The sequence below is a fragment of the Scleropages formosus genome, chromosome 3, assembly GCF_900964775.1.
Source record: "Scleropages formosus chromosome 3, fSclFor1.1, whole genome shotgun sequence".
Taxonomy (NCBI): domain Eukaryota; kingdom Metazoa; phylum Chordata; class Actinopteri; order Osteoglossiformes; family Osteoglossidae; genus Scleropages; species Scleropages formosus.
In genome coordinates, this window is record NC_041808.1 from 14,559,166 (window position 1) to 14,572,122 (window position 12,957).

Genomic DNA, 12,957 nt, shown 5'->3' on the forward strand with positions numbered 1-12,957 from the left:
TTTTATGACACTGTGAAGAATGGGATCAAAGGAAACCAGCAGGACAGAATGAGTTCAAAGTGCTCATGTACCTTGTATTATGCATGACATGGCGTAGGATAAGGATCAGCAGGTGTGTAATATCTGGTTGATGGAGTGGGAAAGAAAGATTATTTGATCAAAGATTTAGATTTCTGTTTTTTTTTTTTTATTTTTTATTTTTTTGGGGGGGGGGGATGCGGAATTCCGTTCTGCGCTTGTATAGTGCTGTTCAGTTTTTTCACTTACAAACACAAAAGCCATATTTGCTTATGATAAGGCCAATGGATCCACAGCCCAAGTCATTCACATCGGTGCAGTACATTCAGTAGGAAAGACAATTTTTCAAGGGTAATTTTAAAAAAGTGCTACTCGAACGACTGAACGCCGTGCAGCCGTTCATTTACAGAGATTACCGCACAGGCTTTTTACCAAAACAGCTAAAAACTTAGAGATACCCCTCTGTAATGATGCTCATTAAGCAGTACAACAACAGACCCCCTTCAGGGACTGAAGGTTGACTAAATTTCTCTCACACTCCCTGCTGCCCAGCCTGATTCTCACAGCGAAGGTCCATGTTTTACTTTTCTCCAACATTTTCCTACAGCACATGTCAGTAAGAACATTCCCCCACGATTTGGTTAAACTGAGAACAATGATTGATTAGGCCTTCAATTATTAACTGTAGGTCATGTTTCATATTTTATGTGCACTTCACTGTGGGTTTTTTTTGAACACAGTGGCCTGCTTTGGTTTACTGTATTCTGGATGACTTCCCTTCTTACTGTGAAACATTGACACAAATTCCCTCCAGCTGCTGCATATTTAATGTATTTCAGTTCCTATTTTTTGCAGTAAGAGCCATTAAGGTTAGTGGATAATGACCTGAAAAATTCAAATGAGATGACAATAGTATGACATTAATTCAGTCAGAATTTCACAGAGCGAAAAAACTAATTCACGTACCTTGCTTTGCTAGGATTTTCCTCTGGGATTTTCCCCCCCCCCCCCATGTTGGCAACATGGGACTAAACAGTGAGGATTTGAATCAAAAGTGGGCAGACATACTGACTTCCCTCCAAATAACCACCTTTGCATTTGCTTCTGGATTTGTGGAGGTGTGGGCTGCCCTCAGCATCACACTGGGGCAAATTGTTCCAATGGCAAAAAAGCATAAGGACATTCAAGTTAGACCAACTGGCCCCATCAAAGATATAAAACGAAAAGCATTTTTTTTTTTTTTTTTTAGACTTTTATAATAAACGCAACCATCTGCATGACAGATGACCGAAGAGCACTGAAGCCATCATGTCTGCGATTGCGTCTTGCCAGCTCATCCGCAGCTCTCCTCCTCACAAGTCTGCAAGCAGATTGACTTCCAGGCAAGCGATTATTCTAGAAATAATGCATCTGTTTTCTACCAGGGGTACAAGGTACGACCCATGCAGGGACCCTGAAGTGCTGAAAACCAGCATTCATTCGCTGATCTTTCCAAGGGAGGATAAAAAAAAGTCAATCTGACACTCAGCATCTATAGGTCCCCCAACCGACGGTGGGGGAGCACAGCAGTGCCGTCTTTCAGTGCACTCTGCCCTGCACTTTACATGACAAAAACACAAAGCAGGCAGTACAGCATAAGCCAGATCCAAATCTTTTTTTAAAGGAAGCTGAAAAGCATATTTATTTATATTTTTCTCAGTGACATTCACATCCTTGTTTTAATGATGTGCCTTCTGCCTGCACTCGGTTCTTTTTTTTTTTTCCTGTTTTAGTTTTCATATACTAGTTGGTGCAGCCCACTCTGTCTAATGTCTTCTGTCCTAATGTCAATATTAGAGCCTTTCATCAAACCGCAGAATATTACCAATAAAACGCTGCACCGCAGACTTCACTGCTGTGCCAGTATCTTTTAATTTGTGTCTCTCAGTGGCTGGAAAACACATTAGATTTTTATTCGTGATAATGCATTTTACAGCAAACCTTCAAAAAAAGAAGAAGAAAAGGAGGAAAAAAAACAGAAGACAAACCCTTCCGTCCAGGTTTTCACAGTATGCTGTCTTGTTAAGGTGGCCTCTGAGAAAAATAATTGGGGACATTATTATAAAGGATCATGGATTTCATAGTTCAAACTACACAAGTAAATGTTTTGATACGGCACACGAGAAGTTCCAGGATTTAAAATTTGACGCCAGCTGGAAAAAAAAAAAACGGCGGTGACCAATTTCGGTACGAAATTAGAGTTATGTCACTACAACAAATCAACATTTTAACATTCTCCGTCACGCTCGTCGGGTTTTGCGGTCCAGCTGGGTTATGTGACAGCAGAGCGTCTTCACCATGGTCGTGTTGAGTTAGTCCGCACTGATTGTGCATTGTGAGTGACAGCAGTTATTGAACTGTCTGGAAATGAGGTACCTGAGTTGAGGCACAGTCAATAACAGTCCTCCGCGTATATAATGAAAGCCTATTGTGTGCGTGAATGAGTAAAAGAGAGAAAAGTGTTGCGTATCTATTGGTCCACACAGACCGTTTAGGTTATAAATTCATCATGCAGTACTTAGCGGACGAGAGGCGCACGCGTCGGGGCTCTGAATATGCCAAACTGAACCTGAACAAAATGCTTGCACATTCAGTTATATTACTTAACAAATTAAAGTTAGATGAAACCCTGTCACATAAGCAGGATCCCATCAAATGCCTTCCGTGTGATATTCCCCCCCGCCCCCCCCCATGTGAAAGAGCGCGGCTGCAATTGCAAAACAAAATGAAACCGAAATTTGGTAGCCATCTCTATTAGTGCGACACCGCCACCTTCACACGCAGCTGACCTCGAAACGGACGCCCGAGGAGACGCTGAAGCTGGTGAAAAGCGGGGAGAGGGCACCGAGCCCATCAGAGGCGGCTTCTGGAGGGATAAGAGCAAAGAGTGCCGGACCACTGGGGGGAATCGGGAGGTGGGAGGAGGGGCCACTCGAGAGCCACGGGAGAGGAAGGCTTGTTTACCAAAGGGATTTTGTGTGGGGGATGCTACTGAATAGTTGAAGGGCTCTTTCTTGTCGAAGAGCTAGTCTGTAAATTGCTAAAAAAAATGCCATCGAAACAGTTTCTTCGTGACTCAGGATGTAACCAGGACAGGGCCGGCCTGCTCGCAAAGTGCCAGCTGCCAAAAGTGCGAATTTAGCATCGTGCTTCCGCACCAGAAGTCGGCTTTTATGAAGCATATCAAGGAGTCCTGGCTTAAATCAAGTGTAACCCACTCAAGAGTACAGATCAAAGTGTAAGCGCTCGCGCGCCCGTCAGTGTGTGTGTGGGGGTCTGAGCGTGCGCGCGCAGGAGGGTGCTGCGAGGTAGAGCGATGAAGGGGCGTGATGCCGAAGTGCTATTCGCCAGGTGAAGCTAGCGCTTCCTTTCCGGCTAAACCGTTCGTGGGGACCGATAACGACGAGAGCCGCGATAACGAAGCTGCTATTTTGAGGTTAATGCGGCTAACGATAAGCAGGGCCGGGGGGGGGGGGGGGAGGAACCGACAGACATCTCCAACACGAGGAAGACCCAGTTTGTAAAGAAGGACACGGCGGTGCGCGGGGCTGCTGGCGGTTCGCTTTACCGACGTTACGGTTTGCCTGAGTGCACGGAGGAAAAAAAAAAATCCACCACGACCGCTAACACTAGTGTCACAACAGCCTCCGCGTCAATAATGTCACGGGCAGCTGTGATGGGCCAACAGCTTGGAAAGCATTTCGGAGTCACTTCTCGCACTTCATCATGTCCAGTCGACGGCGCAAAATGGAAAACGAACGTCTCAGTTTTGCCGCACTTGTGCGGCGCGAGATTTGCGCACAGCGGGTGGCGAAGGCTGCCGCGTTAATGGTGTCGGAGCTCAAAAGACCACAAGCGATCATCGCGGCGATGGGGAAAAAAAAAAAAAAGGCAGTTCGGGGAAAGCACGTGCGTTTGAGTACGACGCAAGCCGCTATCGGACCGAATTCGCTGACAAGGAGCGTGATCAAGACCCTTCGCGGCACGGGCGAGGCAGCCGGGCCCCAGGACGACGTAAAGCAGCTTCAACTTCGGCAAGGGACGCTTTCATCAAAGCCCTCCCTCCTGGGGTAACAGGCCCTCGACTGAACGGTGCTGACAAAAATGAGTCGTGCGACAAAGTACCGATCTTACAGAGGGCGCGGTGTTTTCGCGCTTTGCTCGGTTTGGCTCGGCTATTTTGCTGCTAGTTACCGCGGGAGTCACGCCGTCCACGCAGCGAGCGAGATGTCCACGTCGGATCTGCTGACGTGGCCACGGGCAGACTAACCGAGAAAACGCCTCTTGGCAGCTACGCGGAAGGCATGAGAAAGACGGCATGGGTGAGCCTTGTGTAATGTGCCACCTGTGATCCTGGCCCTCACAAAAATCTAGGAAGGGTTCCTGCTAAAATCCCTAGCATCTCCTACCCACTACAGCTTAACAAACTATTGAGCTGGAGCACTTTTCCTCCGCACACCAGAAGAGTGCTCATAAACAGTTCTCACCGTCACCCTGGAATAAGTCCAAAACTGCTTCCATCACTGGGATGGCAGTTTACCTTGATGCTGCTGGGACAATGTAATGCGCTGCCTACCTATTTATTTATAGCATGACCCATGATTTAGAGAATCTAAATTATTTCAGTTCCCCCTCACAATATTGCCCTGAGTATCTGGGTGATGTACTAGTTTATGGGCCATACTTGGCAGGGGTGTTGTCCCAGATCTCTGACACTAGTTTAAAGCTGTACCCAAATGAGGGTCAACCGCTCGGAGGAAAGGCTCAGTATCGGGACGCTGCCTGACGAGAGAAGGTTTTGTGACAGCGGAGCGCAAACCGGCTGCTGTCGCAGAAAGGTCTGAACCAGAAAACATCTGGCAGCTCAGAGCCAACCTCCGCTTAGCCTCCCGCTATCTTGTACGGGGGTTTGCAGCCCCCTTACATCAGGTTATGAATAAAGGAGGGAGGTTCCGAACAGCAGGCCTCCTCCATCCTACGGAAGATGGCCATCTGTCAAGCTTCCATTTTGAATTTCGTCAAACCAAGGATGAGGAAACCGCCGGCACGCTTCGGCCCCAAGTGATTTCAGAAACAGAGGAAACGGTGCCTTCTGTCAACAGGGAATTCTAGCGGGCTGAGAAGGACAGCGGTATCGCGAGCTCAGATCGAATGTAATAAAACCGCTGTATTTGCCGTACGATACACCGAGTTACAAATACGCAGCGATAAAACACAACACTCTGAAGGTAGCAAAGTCGCTGTAATCCTTTGGTGTAAAATTTTATTTCTGTGTTAATTTCTTGCATGGATTATGCACTAACTATAGCATTCCTCTATTAAATTAGATTGTTGTGTCATTGCAACTTCCACTCAATTTTACAAGATGTAACACTAATTTAATCTGAATAATATATATGTATTAATTTGCTAAAGCTTCAAAAGTCCTTTTATCTTATTTAAAGACCCTGGACTTCTAGAGGCATTACAGCTCTGCTGCCAGTTGAAACATGTCTTCCATCTAGGCGGAAATGGAGCTAGATATTAATAAAATAAAAATAATAAATTCCATGCTGCAAATAATTAAAGATCAAAACCAGTGCTATAAACTGATTTTATTAGCACTCTAAGTATATAAAATTCATAACCTAATTAGTCTAAAGGGCTACAAGGTGACGGAATTATTTCTTTCAACCAGAAGATTTTTTTTTTTTTGCTTCTTTTCAGCAATCCGATTCAGACGGAATATTTCAGCGTACGTTTTTTCATACATTGTCTAGTTGTAGGTCAGGAATGGGCAAACCTTAGTTCAAAACAAAATCATTTTATACATGAAATACTTATACACGGCGTGGTTTAACAATAGTTTTCAGCAATGTATTTTCCTTGGCTTTCAGCGAAAAGTTCCAAGGTTAAAATTTGCAAAGTGAAAAAAAATGAACGTGGATTTTTTTTCTTGCAAGAAACAAGATCATAAGGTTGTGAACCTTTGACTCAACATCAGACGTGCGTCTACACACAGGGTGCGATGCGAGCGTATCTCATGATTTTTGCACCACGCGATTCAGTCAAGAAGCCGATGGGATCAAAGCGCACGAGGCGGTTCTTTCCTTCTGGAATCCTTCACAGAGTAGGAAGATCTGCATGTTCTTACACCAGTTTGATGATGTTCGTTCCAGAGCGGTAAACAAATATCCCACTGCCCCTAGGCAAAACAACATCTTTAAATTCTAAGCACAACTATTACACTTCTATTACAGTGCAAGAGTAAGAAGTGGCCACCGCCGAGAAAAAGAGCACCATGAATTCAACAGTTAAAAGAACAGGGGGGACGCCACCGCAACAAATGAAACACGGTGATCAAAACTAAAACCCGACACACGTCGGTGATCATATAATTCCTTCCGCAGGTTTAACGGAATAGGCTCACATGGCAGCATTTCTTCCAACTTTTACACTCTTTAATGCGGTGCACACATCCTGCTCACATTACTTATTAAGAATATTCTGGGACCTTGCTGAACATGGGACTGCAGCTTTGCCCATTGTGGTTTCTTTCCACAGTCTGCTTCCACAGGGGCAGCTCATGCAAATGAACTGCAGCTGGTTTCCATGTTGCTAGCAAGGAGGGAAAGGCATTATCAGACAGATGTGGCATTTGGTAATTGGAGGACCCAAGGGCTGAACAGCTTATTGCTTTAATTGGTACAACATAATCGTAACACTGCAGCATGCACAATAATGCACGATAAATAATTAATGTTAAATTACAAAAAAAATACAAATAAAAACAATCAAATAAATACAATCTGGCCGGACCACTATCTCGCTTTCACTGTCGCTCTCCCCGGATATATCCTAAAATATGTTCCCGGCTGTCGATCACTTCTAAGCGATGCTGAAACGAAAATATTTGACTGAAAGTGGTCATAAAGAGCATTTTTTTTTTTTTTTTGCAATCGGAACACAGAAACAAAGACTGGATTTCATGTCGATCTGTATTTCAAAGGAGTGAATGAAGCTTGCTATTCTGGCAAGTCATTCACTTTCTGGAATTCAGAGTATTGAGGGGATTGCCAGGTATGAGAAAGGGTTTTGGCAGGAAACATCAAGGCCTTCTGTAAACAGAGCTTGCAGTTTTTTGTGTACAGCTCATGCAGTTGGAAAATTAACGGAGGGTCGGTGTGATGAGATGAAAGGCACAAAAATATGGTTTCGACGCCTTATAACTATAAATAATTTCCCGATATCATCTTGTTATCATCTGTTATCATCCAGCCATTTCAGTAACTGCTTATCCAATTAAGTTCACAGCTATCCAGAGCCTATCTTTCAAAGTACACAGCGTAAGGTGTGTTGCATCCTGGATAGAAAGCCACTCCGTCACAAGGTGCTTCCAGATACGCATATACCGCCTAAGCATCGGTAAGAATTCCTCACTGGAGTGCGGACCCTGTGGGGTTCTCATTTATGCCCTGACGGCAAAGAATCTCCCCAATTGTCCTGAACCAGCGAATCCTATATATTCAAAATTCTTACATATGAGACAGACGGTAAATACCGTACAGCGAACCACAAATAAGGGAAGAACCAGCTTAACGGGGAAATGTGCCTGCACACATTTCGAAAGAACGCAGGAAAGGAACTGCAGTAAATGTTTTGGCGAGTTGAATCAGAAATCGGAACGACTCATTTTTACACATCTTACTCTCAAAATGCAGCACGTGCATCTTAAACAAAGGACAAACGGTACTTTTGGATTCGGCCTATTGATCAAAAAATGGACTTCCGTAGCAACATTTTTCACAGAGCGACTCTGAAAATGTCAATTTGACCAGTGCAAACACGATATTGCATTTTCGTGCAGGCGCATGCAAAATTTCAAGAGACGTTTTTGACATTCGCATTTATAACAAAATAACGTCCAGGGAAATTATGATTTTTTTAAAAAATATTTGTCTAGACGTGCCGAATATATTATAGCAAAGAATATTTGATGTCTTTAAGAGCGGATTAAAGTTTGCCGGCTAACTCTTATATAACGGTTCTCAGCAGGCCCAGGTCTGAATGGAGCGCTAGCAGGGAGCCAGTTTTGCGGGCGGCGGTGGCCGCCTCGTTATCTTCAGCGCCTGGAAGAGCCGGGGGTTTTGAACTCTCTGCGAGCATGTGCCTCCGCTCACGCAGATAAATTCAAAGTGCTGCCAATACAGAGCCAGCCAGGGCCAATTTAAATCAAAGTGCGCTCAGAACAGTGGGGTCTTTTCATAAGCTCACCGTCAATTTGTTCGGGGTGATATTGGCTGATATCAAACTATTGTACTATTTTCCAGTTTATAAGCATGGTTTACCAGCACAAATTTAACTTTAATGGGCTAGAAAGGCAAAAATCCTTCATTTGTACGGTCTTCAGCTGATTTTTAACACAAAAACAACTATAAAAGATATGGAAAAATAGCATGTGGACCCTGTGTAGGGTAAGTATGTAGTCGGGCAAGTGAAGCTTTTGCACACTCTTGGTCTTGATTCTGACTTCGGTAAGTATGAAGAATGAAGATTTTTATGATGATGTCTCATTGCTCACGTACGAGTGTACGAATAGATAGGTATAGATAGGCCCGTAGGTAGAGATTTTGGAAGAGGAACGCTTTTGTCGTGATGAAACCGGCACGTAACATCAACCTTTCATTATTTCCATGACATAATTGCAGGGTAACAGTAATTATTACATTGTTAGCTCTGTTGCGGAAAACATCATATACGCCCATATTAAGGGCAATTTGAGCTGAACCTTCTGAAAGGAAGTACCTTCAGGAAATGCACAAAACACAAGGAGAATCTGCAAACTCTGCACAAAATTCTGAGGTCGGTGTCAAAGCCCCACCTCTGGAGCTGTCAGTCTCTAGTGCTAAAGAGAGAAAAAGCTGAAAGACAATACTTTATTTTCCCCTACTTAACCAATCTTAAACTCGGCAGGCAAACTGAGAGGAAATTGTCAATTATAAGAGCGGCCTAACCGGGAGGTCCAGTCACAAAACAATGTTTTCACACATGGCTGTGACAACAACACACTAAAAGAGAGCAAAAGAGGAACAGAAATAGCCAGTAGAGTAGGTATAGCTGATTCTGTTATACCGTATATCTTACACATGTGCAACTGAGAAAGACTTGGAATGAAAGAATACTGAGCAGTTTCAGTGGCTTTGGTAGCTCATTCTAGACTCTGGCAGCAGCAACCTGCAACTAAAAATAATGTATACTTGAAACAACATGTTTTTGTGTATATATAATATATATATATGTATACAAGTTGTTTAGAGTATATATTATATATACACACACACACACACACACACACACACACACACGTATATATAATTAATGAGGGGGGGTGTGGTGATGCAGCAAGTTTGGCCTGTGCCTGCTCTCTGGTGGGTCTGGGGTTCGAGTCCAGCTTGGGGTGCCCTGTGATGGACTGGTGTCCCGTCCTGGGTGTATCCCCTCCCCCTCCAGCCTTATGCCCTGTGTTGCTGGGTGAGGCTCCGGTTCCCTGCAACCCCGCTTGGGACAAGTGGTTTCAGTCAGTGTGTGTGTGTAAATAATTCATAATTCAGGGACAGCCTATGTTATATTATATATATCTGTATGCAGGCAGTCCCCGTATTATGAACCGAGTTCCATTCCTCAGTCTATCTTTAAGTCAGATTTTGACATAAGTGAGAACAGTTAAGTATGGTGGGTATCTAACGTCAGTTTGTCAAATGTTTGTCTTAGTATATTGTCGTGATGAACAGAGGACACGGAGGAGGCTGGACCCAAGTGCAGGATTGTTTATTTAGAATCAAGGGCTTAGATGTGTTCTTGTGGTCGGGGACAGGCGAATGGTCGGTCAATCGGCGAAGTAACAGAGGCGAGGATCCAAAATCGTGGTTGAGGGACAAGGCGGGCGGTCTATATCAAAGAAATGTGGAACAGGACTGGGGAACAATGAGGAAGAGGACTTGGAAGAGCAAAGCGAGGAAGGTTTGAGAATGCATATGGGACGGTTGGCCGGAGTGAGATTCTGCAAGTGGTGGTAGGTGTGGGCGTGGTTGCGACAACTACAGAGAGAAAGAGAGTGAGAGTGTATGTGTTTGCATGCGAGCGTGCAAAACACTAAAGAATCTTTGTTTGCTTTACCAATGTTCGTTGGCGTTTCAACTTTTTCCGATCGTTTTATTTCCACTTGAGTTTCAATCATGATCGTTTAGCTTTTCTTGGATGAATCAGCATCACATTTATGCTTTGGTGCCATGGTTAGGAGGGTAAAAATAAAAAAATTAAAGCAAAATACAGTAACACACGAGACACTGTTAAGAGCAACGTCCTCCGACTGAAACAAAGGAAGTCCTAGTCCTACCCTGGGCTCACGTGCCCCGCCCACAAGCCAGCGAACTGCTGTAGATGTGCAATGTTTTGATGCACATCAAGTAGCGCCCATTTGTTATTACGAACCATTTTATGTTACTCGAATTTTTAATATAATAGGCTTAATTGTGAAGTTTTCATTTGACTGTTACTTTAGGGTGACAAAAAAAATTACTTCCGGTCAGTAAGGGGGTGGTCCGTAACTATGGGTTGTACGTAAGTCGGACGTACATAATTTGGGGACTGCCTATACACACACACATATATATATATATATATACACACAAGGGGGGCGCGGTGGCGCAGTGGGTTGGACCGGGTCCTGCTCTCCAGTGGGTCTGGGGTTCGAGTCCCGCTTGGGGTGCCTTGCGACGGACTGGCGTCCCGTCCTGGGTGTGTCCCCTCCCCCTCCGGCCTTACGCCCTGTGTTGCCGGGTAGGCTCCGGTTCCCCGTGACCCCATATGGGACAAGCGGTTCTGAAGATGTGTGTATATACACACACACACACACACACACACACACACACACATATATATATACACAATAAACTGTTCTTTTAACAATAAGATTTGGTGAAAGGTATTTGTAAGAGTCGGGGTATGGATATCTAAGTACAAACTAGAGAGTATTGCATCTAATGTAACGATGGCCACTTAAAGGACTGCCTTAAATCAACATTTGACAACAAATCTTAGTGCCCTGGTATGGACACTACTACAGGCAATCCCATGAGTAACATCACCCTAATCCATGATGGGATGCATAGTCATCCATATCAGTACTTCCTGCATGAGACATGCCTGTGTAAAGACAAGCAAGTCAGGATTTAGTTTTGGTTTGAAGCTTGGCTATGCAAAATGAGAAAGATTAAGAAGGTTCCAGGCAGAAATTGAGATATTTATATGAAGAGACAATCTCAAGTTCTCCGCCATCAAGCATAATGATCCTACAGGGGCAGTCCAACTTCTTTTTACCAAAGACAATTTTCTTCCTCGAGTTAGGAAGTCCCTGTGCAACAGCTACTTCTGTGAAAGCTTAAGATTTGCAAGCTCTGTAATCATTGTACTGCTGCCGCTTCCCCTTTCTCAGAAAACATTGTATTTAAATATAAATGCATAAAAAGTTGGCTTCACACATATGTCTGAGAATGTTTTAAAAGTTTAAAAACATGCGTTTTTTTTCTGTAGATATAGATATTTGTGTCTGTTTTGGATAAGTAGCTAACACAAGGATGATGCCAGAAGAAAATTCTTAACCTTTTATGGGGCCGTTCAATTTTGCTAATTCATTGTTTGACAAGTAATTTTCTAACATTGTCTAAAAAAAACCTGTGTTTTTTTGCCATCCCAGTGTGCGAACTGCTGTTCAATCTCCACTTCAATTCATTACCACCAAATCAAGTGTTTCCACAGCAGCAGCAGAATATTTCCACAATAGAGATGGTTTTCCGGCTTCTTCCGATCCATTGTTCCATATAGCCCATACTAATAAGCAGAGAACAAAGTGTAACCTCTCAGGTTCTTGCATGAACTTATGAAAGCCTCCTATAATAGAACAGACACTGTAATAGCAGAATAGCACCTCTTTATGAAACCCTAACATTTTTTATGTCACCTTAACAGCATGTTAACTTGTAAGCCTAAAAAGTCTTCAGGCGTTCTCAATGTGTGGAAAGAGAGATCTTAAAATGATTTTCTTTCTTAATTACACAGAGCCGTTGTGACCTTTTGCCCTTATATTGTATTTATGTATCAGTAGGTATGTGCAGTTCCTCAGTATTATACTGATTCTGTCTCCTGGTTGCCGTGTGACCAAGTTCTGTTGTGTTGTAAATGAATAAAAAAATCCAGTCAAGACAAATATTACACAGAAAATCTATGTAACTTGCTTATAAACCAGGCTTCGTACAGTGACAGCCACCTTTGGGCTTGGAATCTCAATCCAGCAGGTTTCAGAGAGTGAGATAATTAATATAAATGATTTAGCACTGAAACGTCAGGTGATGTGATGTACTACCCAAAATAACTTACATGAAGGAAAAAGGAACTGAGGTGAAACAAAGAAGAGTACAAGTGCTAATCCACCAGGGTTAGCCACCATGTTTTACTGAGACATTAACAATTCTGAAAATCAGCTGGGACAAAATAAAAACTGTTGATACACAAGTATAAAGAAGAGAATTCACATATGAAGGCTGCCGAATATGACAAAAAGTTGTGAAAACCTTGAGGTCAAAGTGAAGATCCAAATAATGAGCCATTTCAGCTGTGTGGTTTGGCATAGAGTATCAATAGTGATAAAGAGATTATTACCAGCGTCTATAAATGAGGCTGGAGTGGGCCTGTTGAGCCAAGTCAGTGGCATCCACTAGGCTTGGAGTGCTCATTAATCCTTCTGCATACTTTTAAAAGACTCATTACCTGCATAATGGAAGCGTTCTCGTAACACGGCGACCTCTCCTCGCTCAAAATAATTTATTTTCACAAAAAGACAATTATCCCGTAAAATATGCGGCG

At 43.5% G+C, this 12,957-nt stretch overlaps 1 protein-coding gene across 1 annotated transcript in view; it reads right to left on the bottom strand.

The window, feature by feature from the left end:
- LOC108935255 (neuronal growth regulator 1-like) overlaps positions 1-12,957 on the bottom strand; it is an 86,017-nt gene that overhangs the window by 30,742 nt on the left and 42,318 nt on the right. The window lies entirely within an intron of this gene.